The sequence below is a fragment of the Symphalangus syndactylus genome, chromosome 10 (genome assembly GCF_028878055.3).
Source record: "Symphalangus syndactylus isolate Jambi chromosome 10, NHGRI_mSymSyn1-v2.1_pri, whole genome shotgun sequence".
Lineage (NCBI taxonomy): Eukaryota > Metazoa > Chordata > Mammalia > Primates > Hylobatidae > Symphalangus > Symphalangus syndactylus.
In genome coordinates this window covers 123,736,054-123,742,155 of record NC_072432.2, presented here as the reverse complement: position 1 = coordinate 123,742,155, position 6,102 = coordinate 123,736,054, and positions in this window count along the sequence as shown.

The following is a 6,102-nucleotide window of genomic DNA, read 5'->3' as shown; positions in this document are numbered from 1 at the left end:
CCAGATTTACCTTGTCTTAACATATGGGAAGCCAGCATTTCCCAAACTTTGTTGTTTGTGAACTCTCTTCACTGCAACTGCTAGCTCTCCCCACCAAAGACCACCAGAATAACCTGTCACTAAGTAAATTTGAGTTTCTTACTGCATTAGAAAAGAACATTGTGGCTGGGCACAGTGGCTCACGCCTGTAATCCCAGCACTTTGGGAAGCCGATGCGGGTGGATCACCTGAGGTCGAGTTTGTGACCATCCTGGCCAACATAGTGAAACCCTGTCTGTACGAAATATACAAAAATTAGCTGGGCATGGTGGCTCACACCTGTAGTAACAGCTCCTCGGGAGGCTGAGGTACCAGAATCACATGAACCCAGGAGGTGGAGGTTGCAGCGAGATCATGCCACTGTACTCCAGCCTGGGCAATAGAGTGAGACTTGGTTTCAAAAAAAAGAACATTGACATAATCTTAGTCGTGTCTCAGAGGGGACGTCAAGGGTGATTTTTATTTGTTTATGAGACAGGGTCTCACTCTGTCACACAGGCTGGAGTTCAGTGGCACAATCACAGCCCACTGTAGCCTTGACCACTCAGAGTCAAGCAATCCTCCTGCCTCAGCCTCCAGAGTAGCTGGGACTGCAGGCACATGTCACCATGCCTGGCTAATTATTTTTTCTATAGACAGGGTTTCACCGTGTTGCTCAGGCTGGTCTTGAACTCCTGTTCTTGAGCAATCTGCCAGCCTCGGCCTTCCAGAGGGTGGTTTTCATAGGGTTCTGTAGTCTAGTTAGAGTGGTTTAAGGTGGTCTTTTCAATATGGGGATTTCACTGGGATTGGGCATCGTTCATGGTAGAATAGTTTGAGATGGTACACCTAACATGGTGAAGAAATTGGAGTTAGATTTTGCCTCTTTTTTGACAAGGAAGGCGATTTGCCCAATTCAGTGATCAACTCAACTTCTCAGTGCCTGAGAAGGAAGCTTTGCAGCCAGATGAGCAACTTAGAGACCAGATAAATGGGAAGTTCCTAAAGCTCAGAAAGAAGGTATGGATTGATCTATAGCCTATCTTTGTGAGTAAGAATTTCCTGGAACAGTAAAATCAGGTTGATTTAGAGCTCTTAGTTCTTAGTGGTGATTGTTAAGCTGTAAGTTACAGGTGTCTCCATTCTCACCAAAAAATCTTGTGTGTATGGGTGGTGGTTTTTTTTTTTTTTTTTTTGAGACAGGGTCTCACTCTGTCACCCAGGCTGGAGTGCAGTGGCACAAGCATAGCTCACTGCAACCTGGAACCCCTGGGCTCAAGCGATCATCCCACCTCATCCTCCTGAGTATCTGGGACTACAAACACATGCCACCATGACAGGCTAATTTTTATTTTTTCTTTTCTTTCTTTTTTTTTTTTTTCCAGGAGATGGGGTCTTACTATATTGTCCAGGCTGATCTTGAACTCCTGGTCTCAAGTGATTCTCTAGCGTTGGCCTCCCAAAGTGTTGGGATTACAGGCATGAGCCACGGCACCTGACCATATGTGTTTTTTTCTTGTAGGAATTTAGAAAATTGCCATGCCAGCTGTGTCCTAAACCCTCAACAAGTAGCTGACTTTTTGTTTCTTTAACCTTAGGGTCCATCTTATTTGATAAAGGGGTAAATAGTTGTCTATTTTAGTCTCTCAGATCACAATTTTTATTTTTTTTTTAGAGAGATGAAGGTCTTACCATGTTCTCCAGGCTGGCCTTAAACTCCTGGGCTCAAGCAATCCTCCCACCACGCCCAACTATTATATAATTTTTGCATTTAAAAAATCAATTATTGGCTGGGTGCAGTGGCTCACTCCTGTAATCCCAGCACTTTGGTAGGCCAAGGCGGGCAGATCACGAGGTCAGGAGATCGAGACCATCCTGGCTAACACAGTGAAACCCTGGCTCTACTAAAAACACAAAAAAATTAGCTGGGCGTGGTGGCGGGCGCCTGTAGTCCCAGCTACTTGGGAGGCTGAGGCAGGAGAATGGTGTGAACCCGGGAGGCAGAGCTTGCAGTGAGCCGAGATCACGCCACTGCACTCCAGCCTGGGCAACAGAGCGAGACTCTGTCTCAAAAAAAATCAATTTTTTTTTCAATATTTTATTATAAAAATTTTCAGACCAACAGTTGAAACTATTTTTACTCACATTTTATTCTCCTTATTTGATAACATACCTATCAATCCCTGCATCCTTTCATCAATCCTAGTTTTTGATGCCTTTCAAAGTTGCAAACATTAGCAGACTTTCCCCGAAATACTTCAACATGTATATCATTAACTATGTCACAAGTATATATGTAGAAGAGGCTAAAGATCACCTCTCCCCATCTTAGGTCTTAGCTGGGACTCGTATAATAAAAGACGGTTTAACAAGAAGAAAACAAGTTTATTAACGCGTACTGTGTGCATTAGACAGGAGAAGTCTCACTGAAAAGTAACTGAAAGCAATGGCTTAGAATTCTGTCTTATCAGAGTTTAACAAAGAACAATGAATTTGGGGGGAAATGACAGGGCAAAGGAAGGTGGTTTTAGGCTTCAGAAGGTGGGAGGCTGTGGGAAGGTAACTACCGTATATGCAAGGAAACTAATGGGATAAGTTTTGTTTGTAGATTCCTCTGGTGCCACTTGGGGCTGGTTAACAGTCTTGAGCTGTTACTCCTTTACTTGAGCCTCGAGTAAAGGAGAACATATGTCCTGTCTTTAGGCAGAAAAGTGAGAGGATAGGGAGAGCTTTTTCTCTGTTTTCTGCTTTTTTTTTTTGAGATGGAGTCTCGCTGTGTGGCCAGACTGGAGTACAATGGCACCATCTTGGCTCACTGCAGCTTCTGCCTCTCGGGTTTAAGCAATTCTCCTGCCTCACCCTCCCGAGTAGCTGGGACTACAGGCACATGCCACCACACCCAGCTAATTTTTGTATTTTTAGTAGAGGGTTTCACCATGTTGGCCAGGATGGTCTCAATCTCTTGACCTCATGATCTGCCCACCTCGGCCTCCCAAAGTGCTGGGATTACAGGTGTGAGCAGCCACACCCGGCCTGTTTTCTGCTCCTTAATTGCCTTTGGCCAAAAAATAATTTTTATCTCAAAGAGGCATATTTTGGGGTGGCAACTTCTGGTTTCCTTCACATACTTCATATGATATACATACTTCATCATGCATATCATTAAACACAATGAAATGGACACATCATGAGCATACTATTCCTTGAATTCCAATGTATGCATACCCAGTGCAACCTAAATCCCAAGCAAGATACAAAGCATTGACTGACCATGGTGGCTCATGCCTGTAATCCCAGCACTTTGGGAGGGTGAGGTGCCCAGGAGTTTGAGACCAGCCTGGACAACATGGTGAGACCCCATCTCTACAAAAAAACACATTTTTTAATTAGCTGGGTGTGGTGGCATGCACCTGTGGTCACAGCTACTCCAGAGGCTGAGGCAGGAGGATCACTTGAGCCCAGGAGGTGGAGGCTGCAGTAAGCTGTGTTTGTGACACTGCACTCCAGCCTGGGCGACAGAGAGGGACCATGTCTCAAAACAAAAAACAAAGCATTGCACAGAGAGCAAGCATTTATCTAATTTTTTTCCACCACAGGTTAATTTTGCCTCTTCTAGGACTTCTGTAAATTATACAAAATGTACTCTTTGGATAAGGCTTTGTTCACACTGTATGCTTTTTTAAACATTTTATGAGATAATTGTAAATTCACATGTTGTTATAAGAGGTCCATGGAGATTGCATAAATCCTTTACCATTTCCCCCGATGTTAAAATTGTGCATAAGGATAGTATAATATCATAAACAGGAAATATATATTGACACAATCCAGTGACTTCATTCAGATTTTACCAGTTACAGATACTCATTTGTGTGTGTGATTTAGTTTTTTTTATTTATTTATTTATTTTTTATTTTTTGAGACAGCGTCTCGCTCTATCACCCAGGCTGGCGTGCAGTGGCGCAATCTCGGCTCACTGCAAACTCCACCTCCCGGGTTCACGCCATTCTCCTTCCTCAGCCTCCTGAGTAGCTGGGACTACAGGCGCCTGCCACCACGCCAGCTAACTTTTTGTATTTTTAGTAGAGACGGGGTTTCACCGTGTTAGCCAGGATGGTCCTTGATCTCCTGACCTCATGATCCGCCCGCCTTGGCCTCCCAAAGTGCTAGGATTACAGGCGTGAGCCACTGTGCCCGGCCATGTGTGATTTAGTTCTATGCAATATTATTACCTGTGTCAATTCCTCTGAGCACTACAGTCAAGATATAGAGTAGTTCCATCACAGGAATTCCTCATGCTACTCTTCTACAGCCAAACCACCTCACTTTCTACCCTCACCACTATCAACCCCCATGAAACCACTCATCTGGTCTCCATCTCCTTTTTTCCCCCCTCCATCTTTTTTTTTTGAGATGGAGTCTTGCTCTGTCACCAGGCTGGAGTGCAATGGTGTGATCTTGGCTCACGGCAACCTCTGCCTCCCAGGTTCAAGCAATTCTCCTGCCTTAGCTTCCCGAGTAGCTGGGACTACAGGTGCGCACCACCATGCCCAGCTAATTTTTGTATTTTCAGTAGAGACGGGGTTTCACCATGTTAGCCAGGATGGTCTCGATCTCTTGACCTCATGATGTGCCTGCCTCAGCCTTCCAAAGTGCTGGGATTACAGGCATGAGCCCCCACGCCCGGCCTCTCCCCCTCCATCTTAATTGAGGTATAATTGACAGTTAAAATCCATCTTTTTAATTTTGTCATTTCAAGAATATTATATACATGAATCATATAGCAGCAACAACAACAAAAAAGCCTTTTTTGAGATGGAGTTTCACTCTTGTTGCCCAGGCTGGAGTACAGTGGCACAATCTCAGCTCCCTGTAACCCCTGCCTCCCAGGTTCAAGCGATTCTTCTGCCTCAGCCTCCCGTGTAGCTGGGATTACAGGCGCCCGCCACCACACCCGGCTAATTTTTTGTATTTTTAGTAGATATGGGGTTTCACCATGTTGGTCAGGCTGGTTTCAAACTCCTGACCTCGGGTGATCCACCCACGTGAGCCTCCCAAAGTGCTGGGAGTACAGGTGTGAGCCACCATGCCTGGCTTCTTTTTTTTTTTTTTTTTTTTTGAGACAGAGTCTAGCTCTGTTGCCCAGGCTGGAGTGCAGTGGCGTGATCTCGGCTCACTGCAAGCTCCGTCTCCCAGGTTCACGCCATTCTCCTGCCTCAGCCTCCCGAGTAGCTGGGACTACAGGCGCCCGCCACCACACCCGGCTAACTTTTTTTTGTATTTTTAGTAGAGACGGGGGTTTCACCATGTTAGCCAGGATGGTCTCGATTTCCTGACCTTGTGATCTGCCTGCCTCGGCCTCCCAAAGTGCTGGGATTACAGGCGTGAGCCACCGCACACGGCCTTTTTTTTTTTTTTTTTTTAAAGATAGAGTCTTGATTGCTCTGTTGCCCAGGCTGGTCTCAAACTCCTGGACTCAAGCAATCCTGCCTCAGCCTCCTGAGTAGCTGGCACTAGAGGAATGTGTCATTGCACCCAGCTGTTACTTTTTGATGAGAAGTTTTTAATTTTGATGACAATTTATCTAAGTTTTCTTTTATGATTATTGCTTTCTGTGTCCTAAGAAACCTTTGCTTTTCTTGAAGTCGAGAGATTCTCCTATTTTTTTCTTTTCTTTTTCTTTTGTTTTAAATAGACACAGGGTTTCACCATATTGCTCAGGCTGGTCTTCAACTCCTGAGCTTAAGCAATCTGCCCACCTTGGCATCCCAAAGTGCTGACATTACAGGTGTGAGCCACCGTGCCCGGCCTCCTATATTTTCTTCTAAAAGCTTTGTATTTTAGCTTTTATATTTAGGCTTATGAAATTGCTCTTTTAGTAGTCTCTTTTCCCCCCTAAAAAATAAGATGCCTATGTGTGTGTGTGTGTGTCTGTGTGTGTGTGTGTGTGTGTTGGTTGTTGTTTTAACAGGGTCCAGTAGTGTTGCCCAGGCTGCAGTGCAGTTGTACAATCACGGCTCACTGCAGCCTCCACCTCCCAGACCCACGTGATCCTCCCACCTCAGCCGCCTGTGTAGCTGGGAC